A 10,000-nucleotide genomic window follows, 5' to 3' on the forward strand; every position below is an offset into this window, starting at 1 on the left:
ATTTGATATAACTTCATATACATATAAATAATTAAATAAATAAATAAATAAAAATGTGTGAGGGAGGGAGGGAGGGAGGGAGGGAGGGGGAGAGAGAGAGAGAGAGAGAGAGAGAGAGAGAGAGAGAGAGAGAGAAGAGAGAGAGAGAGAGAGAGAGAGAGAGAGAGAGAGAGAGAGAGAGAGAGAGAGAGAGAGAGAGAGAGAGAGAGAGAGAGAGAGAGAGAGAGAGAACGAGAGAGAGAGAGACCTCCCACTATACCTCTTACACACGAGCACACACGCTCAGGCTATTATCATTAAGAACGTACGTAAAATTACGCACTAGCCATTCCCATTAAGACCACCAAGCCCGTTCACACGCTTTGCGCCGTCTCTCATACTAAACAATATAAAGGTTAACCCTACAACTACGTTCTACGTCTTGCTTGACATGACAGGACACTTACATTTCGACGTGCCGTCTGGTCAAGCAGGATTTGTGTGTGTGTGTGTGTGTGTGTGTGTGTGTGTGTGTGTGTGTGTGTGTGTGTGTGTGTGTGTGTGTGTGTGTGTGTGTGTGTGTGTGTGTGTGTGTGTGTGTGTGTGTGCGTACGTGTGCGTGCGCGTGTGTTTTGCCCTGCCACCACATCAATGGTCGTAGTTTCCAGGCAAATCATGGATGAATCTAAGGATAACATTGAACAAAGCGCGTCAGACGGTCAGCGATAGAATCCTTGACTATGGGTCTCATCGTCGTCCAATGCAATATATTTTTAAAAACTTGGTTCCAGTACCCAGCCAATATGGATGCCGAGACGTGGATGACCGTTCTAAGCATATCTTCGGGGTATTTATAGGGCTGTAAGAGAGTCCTTACCTTCTACCCATCTACATTTTAAGCGGAAGTCTACGGTGTGCCTACGCCCTGTTGTAAGGTAATTAGTGGAGGGTTTTCCTACTGTAAGAATACGATGGCTCTGTTACTTCCCCTTGCAATAGGGACAGAGGTACTAGAGTCCTTCCCTTCGGAACTATCGACAGGTTTCCCTTGACACATTCACCGATAGTGCAATAAATTAACTCCATATAAGACAACAATATCATTATTAAATAATCTCCACCCGTTACAAATAGCAAAACCGCACTCTTCCCTTCCTCTCTATAAATCTGTTCGAGCGCCACACTCGACCAGAGCGAAACAAAAGCGAATTTTCTCCCCTAGACCATATAAATCTACCGCGTATCTACATTCAACACTAAAGCTTAAGACCTGACTCCGACCGTATAATTTCAGGCCTCATAAAAATAACCAACACCCTCCATTAAAAAAAAATGGGGTAAAAACATAAACCGACACAATCCGTATGATTAATCACTCGGACAGTGTGATCAGCACAGCGAATAAATGGAACGCAGAGCTGCCCCCCAAAAAAGCATGTAACACTGTCCACGAAGCCTAGAAAGAAATAAACAGAGGAGACCGCAAAGAAACATAGATAAAAGGGAGAAACGGGCCCCGTGTTCCCGGGTGAAATATTGGACACCGACAACCGTTAAGTGAGCAATCGTACCGAATTACTGTTCCAACTTTGGCCAGAACTTGCCGCCCCGGCTAGCCAGACTTCTGTAATGATTCCCAGCACCGCACTTTTACTTTACGTTTCCACTTCTCGTACCTCGAAAATCCCTCGACTCCATAACGCGCCTAAACGTCCTTGAAACAAAATCGATGAGGATTATACTCAGGAGAGGTTACGGAAATTTCAGTGAAAAGCCGTGATGGGGGGCGCCCTTCGGAGGCGAGAAAGAAAAGATTCCCAGCAGGCCATGAAGCCGGCTATCCTTTCCTCCTTCTGGCTCGACCGAAATACTAAGCGAATCTCTATGGCACACAAGGAGCGACGCATTTACTGAGGGATCAATAGCGACTCAAGTCTATAAATTATCGGTATCACTAACATCCCACAGGATAAATAAGCCTCACGATGATTTCTTGGTAGCAAGGCATGCTTTGTCGAGAAAAAAAAGACACGAATGCCAAGTAAAGTAGATGTGTGTGCACGCACGCACGTACGAACATACACACACAAAGTGAGAGAGAGAGAAAGAGGGGGGGGGGAGAAGGGAAATAAAGGAGGGAGGGAGAAGGGAAAGAAAGGAGGGAGAGAGAAGGGAAAGAAAGGAGGGAGAGAGAAGGGAAAGAAAGGAGAGAAAGAGAGAGAGAGAGAGAGAGAGAGAGAGAGAGAGAGAGAGAGAGAGAGAGAGAGAGAGAGAGAGAGAGAGAGGGAGAGAGAGAGAGAGAGAGAGAGAGAGAGAGGAGAGAGAGAGAGAGAGAGAGAGAGAGAGAGAGAGAGAGAGAGAGAGAGAGAGAGAGAAGAGAAGAGAGAAGAGAAGAGAGAAGAGAAGAGAGAAGAGAAAGAGAGAGAGAGGAGAGAGAGAGAGAGAGAGAGAGAGAGAGAGAGAGAGAGAGAGAGAGAGAGAGAGGAGAGAGAGGAGAGAGAGAGAGAGAGAGAGAGAGAGAGAGAGAGAGAGAGAGAAAGAGAGAGAGAGAGAGAGAGAGAGAGAGAGAGAGAGAGAGAAAGAGAGAGAGAGAGAGAGAAAGAGAGAGAGAAAGAGAGAGAAAGGAAGAGAGAGAAAGGAAGAGAGAGAAAGAGAGAGAGAGAAAGAGAGAGAGAGAAAGAGAGAGAGAAGAGAGATCTTGATATTTAGGTAAGTGGCATTTTGGCAATGCCGGCAAGACGGTATATTAAGCCTTCCCAGACGAGTACTGGTTGTGGGGGTGAGATGGGGGGGGGGGAGGCCAAGAGGGGGAAAGAGGGGAGGGGGCGGGACGGGAAGGGTTGTGTGGAAGACGGGCAGGCAGCGGGTGTGGGGCCCAACCAAGAGAACAGCAGGAGTCCACTAATTTTTTTCTTAATTGCTTCACAGATTAACGACGGAGACAAGACTTACGATTCTGCGGGAAAGATTCTACCTCGGCCCGAGGGAGTCGGAGGCGTCGGACCAACGCCCCCCCTCCCCCTACCCCTCTCCTTCCCTCTCCCCACGAGGTTATGACCCTTTAAGCACTCGACATGGCCCTCGGTTCATCGTGTAAGGCCTCGCTCATTGACCGGCATTTTTTTGGTGTCTACAATCACTTCGTCTAGAAATAGTTACTCATCTCCGTTGAAGGATAGCGAATGTAATGTGTATATGCATGTATGCACTATCGCCAGTTAAGTAATATTTTGAACTCATCAATGAATGAATATGTATAAGTGTATGTATTACTGCATGTAGTTTTCCAATGCTATTTTCCATCCTCAGAGCAAAAAATAAGTTCTTTTCGAAGCAAGAATTCCGCTTGCAAGCCATTAAACATCCAAGTCCTTCAAGTGACACCATACATGTCTTCGTAAAGCCACAACACCATATCGTTGTCGTCGGTTGCAATGTGGCACTGAAGTTGCCAATAAAAGACTGAAGATTTATGGCCCATCTGGCAAGGCGATAACAAATAGAAATGATCATCCTGTACACACGCTCAACCTCCAAATGCCACTGAGATTATAAATACACCGCTTTGTACTTGGAAACCTAACAATACATGGCGGCATTGTTATAACATCCCATCTATCGTGTTACAGGTTTAAACATCATCCAATGTTTATGACTCGTGTTAGTACTATTTAGTGGCTAGTTTTATTCATCATTCATCTAAGATACTTCTAGACTGAACAGGCGCCCTTGAAGAAAAAACAAGAAAATAACCGAGGCCATGCTATCAGTTTCAGCCACCCTCGTTAATTTCCTTTTCTTGAGAATCCACTCTCACCTCCCCGCGCCCACTCGCCCACTCCGCAACTGCACTCTCCCACCCCGGGCTGCATACAGATTTCGCGGCATTACACCACGATCTCACCACATGCTGCAGCCCGGCACTCGATTCACTCTCGCTCCCGCTCCCTTCCCCCTTGCCCTCCCCGTCCGCAATCCCCGTATACTCTAAGCCGCTAATCCATAATGGCGTGTCAATAGAGAGGCCGTGGAACACTGGTCAATATTTGTTACATCCCCGACACAGTCCCCGGCCATCAATCCCAACGGCGGCGGCATGATCGCTGCTTCGCCCTGCGTGTTGGCGCTCTCGACCTTTCTCTCTCGCTCTTTCCCGACTTGTCGTTCTGGACAGGCGGGGGCCCGGCTCGGCCAATGCCGGACGACCCTTTTCCTCCTCAATTATTTGCAATCTTGACTGGAGAAATTAAATAATTTTGGAATACTTGACTGTGGCAAAAGAAAAAAAAATGGTACAGCCAGAACAAGGCTATTTATGCTACACGCAATGCCAACTTTACGCAAGCAAACCTATCGACCAGCATTGCTACGCCTACACTGGGCCTAACACGCCCTCGGCATCTGCCCTCCGTGGGCGAGCAGTAGCCGTCCCTCAGCGCACATGTGGCGGGAGTGAGACAAGAGCTGGTGGCAGGTATGTGGGGACACAGGTGACGGTTCCCGCCAACAGGTGGCAGGTAAACTAAGAGCGGCCGCATGTTTCGGCACGACTCCGCCCACAACAGTGCACGCCCACACGCGCGCCAGCCTGCACGTGGTAGGGGAGGGAGATCCGGAAGGTGTGATCAACGGGAAGGCTGCTGCTCACTCTCGCCGAAAGGGGGAAAATAATTACGCGATTTTTTCCTCTCTTTTTTTTTTTTGGGGTGGGGAGGGAACTCGTGTCACGAACGGCGGAGAGAGGAATCGCCAAACAACACTGACGCAGTTCCGGAATGACTCATGTGCTGGCAGCTCCTCTTTAAAGTCAGGCACAAAACGTACTTCCAAGATGACCACCGAGTTGAGATCATTTCCGCCGCTATTTCTTCATCGGCTACAATATACTTACGCAATGAGGAGCTGTATTTTACCGCTACTCCAGACACTGTGTATCGCCCGCTTGCTTACCTGCAAGAGAAAGATATACTGTTAGCTGTCATATAAAACAAGTAAAAAGAGGTGTTGCCAATTTCACATAACAGACAAAGTCGCCGGCTAAAAGCGTAACAACAGATCAATACACGGTCACGCACGCATGCCGCCTTTTCGTTACACACATATTTCATTATTTCAAAAAACACATTAAAAAATAATCCGCAAAAATACGAACACACTGCTGTTAACAGGTGAGCGCCCCCTTCCCCATAACGGACAGCAGATTACAGTAACACAGTCGAGGTGTTACTGTAGTCATGAAGATAAAAAGTCGCGGGCAATGCAACAGCAAGAACCTGAATGATTATCAGCATGACCGCAGTAAAAGTCTCAGAATCTAACTTGCGAACGAGGAACGGGCTGACGTCATGCAATCTCCTTCAGCACAGGCGAGAAAGAACTCAAAGGCTGCTGTCTACGATGACGTAATCATCGCCGAACTCCGATCATAAAGAGAAAAAGGAGTGAAACGACATGCACATATAATCCTGTTCCCTTCGCGTGCCTGGTGGAGTTCCGCGGTTTGGGTGGAGCGGCGGCGAGCTGCGGTTGCGGTCGTCAGGGTCCGGCACTAAACCCCCAGATTGATCAGCTTCCCTACAAGGCCACGGGAGCACCGCTGGATCCTGTAGAATAAACGCCGAATCTCCCAGGTCTAGCGTGACGTTATTAGCGTCCGGCGGTGTGTTATGAGGGTCCCGGCGCGGATTGGGAGCCCTCTTTCCGAGCATCGGTAATATCGGGTCCAGCAGTCGGGATGCGGTCCGATTACGCGAGGGCGGAAGCGTGTGTTTTGCGCCGTCCTTTGTGTTAAATTGTAAGGATATCGAGGTGATCTGTGGACATTTGGGCCTTTTTTGAGTGGAGGCATGTATACGCGCGATGGACTTTACGATGAAACATGTAAATGCAGGGATGATGAATGCGACAGTAATGGTCGTGTGTTAGGTATAAGAGTCCGGTGTGCATTACCTCGTGTAATATGCCGGCAATATAGCGGTCACCGGCAGTTTGGCGACAGTGTAACGCACCCAAGTAGTGCACCCCCACCGCTAACTGCCCGTCTGAGGTTGGTGTAATAAAGCAGTCCGCTCTGCTTGCACGCTCCAGGGTACACAAATTTACATAAATATGGCGTAATTATAGGTCTATATCGTTCTGTTCTTGGTTATGGTGGGAGAGAAATTTCCGCCTCAACAATCACACATCCGGACTCTTGTCAGGGATCAAGGTGAAGGTACCTGCCCCTGGCCATTCCCATGCACGGCGACAGGCCTTCCTTCCCTCCCTCCCTCCTTCCCTCCCTCCCTTCCTTCCCTAACACGACGACCGAAGGCCTTAAAGAATATGAATTTATATCGGTAGCATCAGCCGCTGTCCGGTGGATTGTTAATATGCGGCAAGTAAGATGAAAGTTGGCCACCTTTTAAAGGCGCTGACTATGTGCAAAGGGTCGCGCCGCTCTCCCCTGCCGCCCCGTCACATAAACTTCGCTGCAAGGACATAATAACCGGCAAAGTCGCTCGCCACAAACCCGAGCCTGTCATCCAAAGGCTTCCAGAGACTCGCAACCAAAATATCAAGACTTCAAGAGAATGAAGGGTAAAGAAAAGGCAACCCTATTTTTCGTTCCAGTTCGATCCCTCCCGGAGTGGGTGGAGAGGCTGTACCACAACTGACAAATACGTCTGGGCGATGGAAGAAAAAGTGTGTTCCATCGGGACTCGCGCGTCGCCTGAGGACCAGTAGGAAGAAGGCTCCATCATCAGCTCATCACAAACAAACCTTTCAACTTCAACGCAGAAAAAGTGGGTTCCATCACCACGCTTAGGACCCGGAGGTATACACCAGCAACCAATGCGTTAGGAATTAAGCTAAATACCCAATAGTGCTTAACACGAAAGAAAAACATACCAGCTTTCTACATGGACATCTGCGCTCCATCCATCTTCAACTTAACAAACGTTTAACTCTGCCATAAATTCAGAGCTGGCATTTACTTTGAGATGGATTTAGGCAATTCTTCGGCTTTCTACATTTCAAATAGTGTCAACAATAACACAAGAAGTTTTTTTTAGGGAAAAAGAAGAAGAAAGGCCAGAGAGAGAGAGAGAGAGAGAGAGAGAGAGAGAGAGAGAGAGAGAGAGAGAGAGAGAGAGAGAGAGAGAGAGAGAGAGAGAGAGAGAGACAGAGGGAGAGAGAGAGAGAGAGAGAGAGGGTGAGAGAGAGAGAAGGGAGTGAGTGAGGGAGAGTAGAAGGGAGTGAGTGAGTGAGTGAGGGAGGAAGGAAGGGAGAAAGAGAGAAAGAGAGAAAGAAAGAGAGAGAGAGAGAGAGAGGGTAAGAGAGGGAGAGAAGGGAGTTAGAGAGGGAAAGAAGAAGGGAGTGAGCGAGTGAGTGAGTGAGGGAGGGAGGGAGGGAGGGAGGGAGGGAGAAAGAGAGAGAGAGAGAGAGAGAGAGAGAGAGAGAGAGAGAGAGAGAGAGAGAGAGAGAGAGAGAGAGAGAGAGAGAGAGAGAGAGAGAGAGAGAGAGAGAGAAGGAGAAAGAGAAAAGGAGAAAAGGAGAAAGAGAGAGAGAGAGAGAGAGAGAGAGAGAGAGAGAGAGAGAGAGAGAGAGAGAGAGAGAGAGAGAGAGAGAGAGAGAGAGAGAGAGAGAGAGAGAGAGAGAAAGAGAGAGAGAAAGAGAGAGAAGAAAGGAAGAGAGACGAGCAGACCTAGCCTCTGCAGCCCGGCCCCATCCCTCTACCCCAACCCTCCCCATCTCCTATCCCCTTCCCCTCTCTTCACAGCAACGTCACATTCGACAGCGCGTCCTGGCAGCCGCTCAAAGATCATCATTTATAGCAACATAAACATAACTAAAAAGGGACGAGGCCAGATATTCACGAGCTGAATACAGCGCTGCCGCATGGGGACACATGAGATCGCATCCATTTATAACATGCGACACGAACGTCTTTCCGACTGAGGAACGGCACTGCTGAAAGATCAACCCCAAAGATTATCCAAAGAACGGCGCACCCCAATAACCCCCCCCCCTCCCCTCCCCTCCATGCGTGCTCCCACTGGGTGAATTTACTTGGCTCACTTTGCGCCGTTACGATCCGGGGACAAACGGCGAGCGGGGAATCGAAACACGAGGAAAGGGAGAGGGAGGGGGGGGGGAGAAAGAGAGGATATATATATATATATATATATATATATATATATATATATATATATATATAGAGAGAGAGAGAGAGAGAGAGAGAGAGAGAGAGAGAGAGTGAGAGAGAGAAAGAGAGAGAGAGAGAGAGAGAGAGAGAGAGAGAGAGAGAGAGAGAGAGAGAGAGAGAGAGAGAGAGAGAGAGAGAAAGAAAGAGAGAGAGAGAGGAGGGGGGGAAATGCCAGAGCAACCGCTCCAGAAGCAAAAAGCGTATCATTGCAAGGGAACCAAAGCAATTCAATAGCAATCTCGCAAGAGGTTAGCGGGATCGGCCGTCAATTAAGCACGAGATCCAAGAGGTAATGCCGGCACTGAGGAGGAACAGAACGATTTACCTCAAGCGCCTGCCATAAGATACCTTCCTAACAAGACAGTGTGGACCCTTAAACAAAGCCATATAAACTTAGGCTAACGCATACTGGACAAACCTGTCTGGAACCTGTCTTAACTACCAATACTAGTGCACCACAGGTATAAGTACCACGAGTTTACCTTGGCAAAAACTGCACATTCAGTGCTGTACGCATTACACAAACATATAAATGTAAACACACAAAACATAAAATAAAACAAACAAACATATATATATATATATAAATAAATATATATATATATATATATATACATATATATATATATATATATAAATATACATATATATATATATATATATATAAATATACATATATATATATAAATATATAATATATATAATATATAAATATACATATATATAAATATACATATATATATATCAATATATATATATATTATATATAATATACATATATATATATATATATATATATATAACTATATAACTATATATACAAATACACACACACGCACATATATGTATATGTGTGTGAGAAAGAAAAAAAGAAAGATAAAAGAAGAAAAGGAGAGAGAAAGGGAAGGGGCTGTGTCGGCATGATGGCTAACAGAGGAACCCATGCCAGTGCGCTTTTGTCTGGAGAAAACTGCAAATCCTTTTTACTTGGAAGGGCGTGGACATCTCGGCGTTGCGGGCGGCCGCAGGGGAATGAACTGCAATAACTACAAGTTGAGGTGATATCCGGCTCACAATAAGCAATTAACTAAATGAAAAAGTGCGAGACAGCTTTGCTTTAGTGAATCAGGGAAATAACTCCACGATTTTTGTTTTCTATTAGTCTTAGTTAGTGAGGCAGGAGCTATCGCCAGAGTCACCGAAGAGAATTCTAACATAACAATAGGAATTCCTGTTGAGGATAGCTCGTGTTCTGCAGCGACGTCCTGAGCAGCTGCCTCGGCGGCGGCAGCGGCGGAGGCGGAGGTGGTAACGGGCTGAAGCGAACTCGAGGAAGGAAGGTGTGAGTGGCCTCCACGAAGATCATTAATCAATGCTGACCCTACATCGCCGCCGCTCACCCACATCCTCCTTACCGCACATCAGCCTCCGCTACAAGGCGCGCACCTTTGATCTCCGAGAAAACTGTCCATCATCGCACCGGCAAGGGAGGCAAGGGGCAACGGCGAAGAATCCGTAGAGAAAATATCCCGAGAGAAATTCCTCAGCACATTGAGACCCAGCGGGAACCTTCGGCAGCAGCTTAAAGAAGGGAGGAGATCTTGCAATGATGCCTCCCGCGTCGGCAGATCCCCTCGGCATCAGCAGAAAAGAGCAGGGAAGGAGAAGTCGTGGCGCCTGCAGGAGGTGGTCAGCGGAAGGGCAGAAGTCGGCGGAGAGCTGAAGGTGGCCAGTCCAAGGAGTGAGTGATGGAGGTGCGGCCTGAGGTGCCATTAATCAATAAGGTGGGCACCGCGGCTATTACCAACCAAACGCCTATCATCAATAACTTCG

The 10,000-nt window shown here is 47.5% G+C and overlaps 1 protein-coding gene across 37 annotated transcripts in view; it reads right to left on the minus strand.

Annotated features, from left to right (window-relative positions):
- da (transcription factor daughterless) overlaps window positions 1–10,000 on the minus strand; it is a 449,030-nt gene that overhangs the window by 141,389 nt on the left and 297,641 nt on the right. The window contains exon 1 of one of the 37 annotated variants that reach the window (XM_086532638.1): window positions 4,871–5,984. The exons of the other annotated variants lie outside the window; for them this stretch is intronic. The gene's annotated coding sequence lies outside the window, so the exon portion shown is untranslated. Of the gene's footprint in view, window positions 1–4,870; window positions 5,985–10,000 lie in introns of those variants that run through there. 37 annotated transcript variants of the gene reach the window in all.

Source organism: Penaeus japonicus, unplaced genomic scaffold (genome assembly GCF_977035675.1).
Source record: "Penaeus japonicus unplaced genomic scaffold, GWHDUDI00000001_assembly GWHDUDI00000001, whole genome shotgun sequence".
In the NCBI taxonomy this organism is placed as follows: Eukaryota; Metazoa; Arthropoda; class Malacostraca; order Decapoda; family Penaeidae; genus Penaeus; species Penaeus japonicus.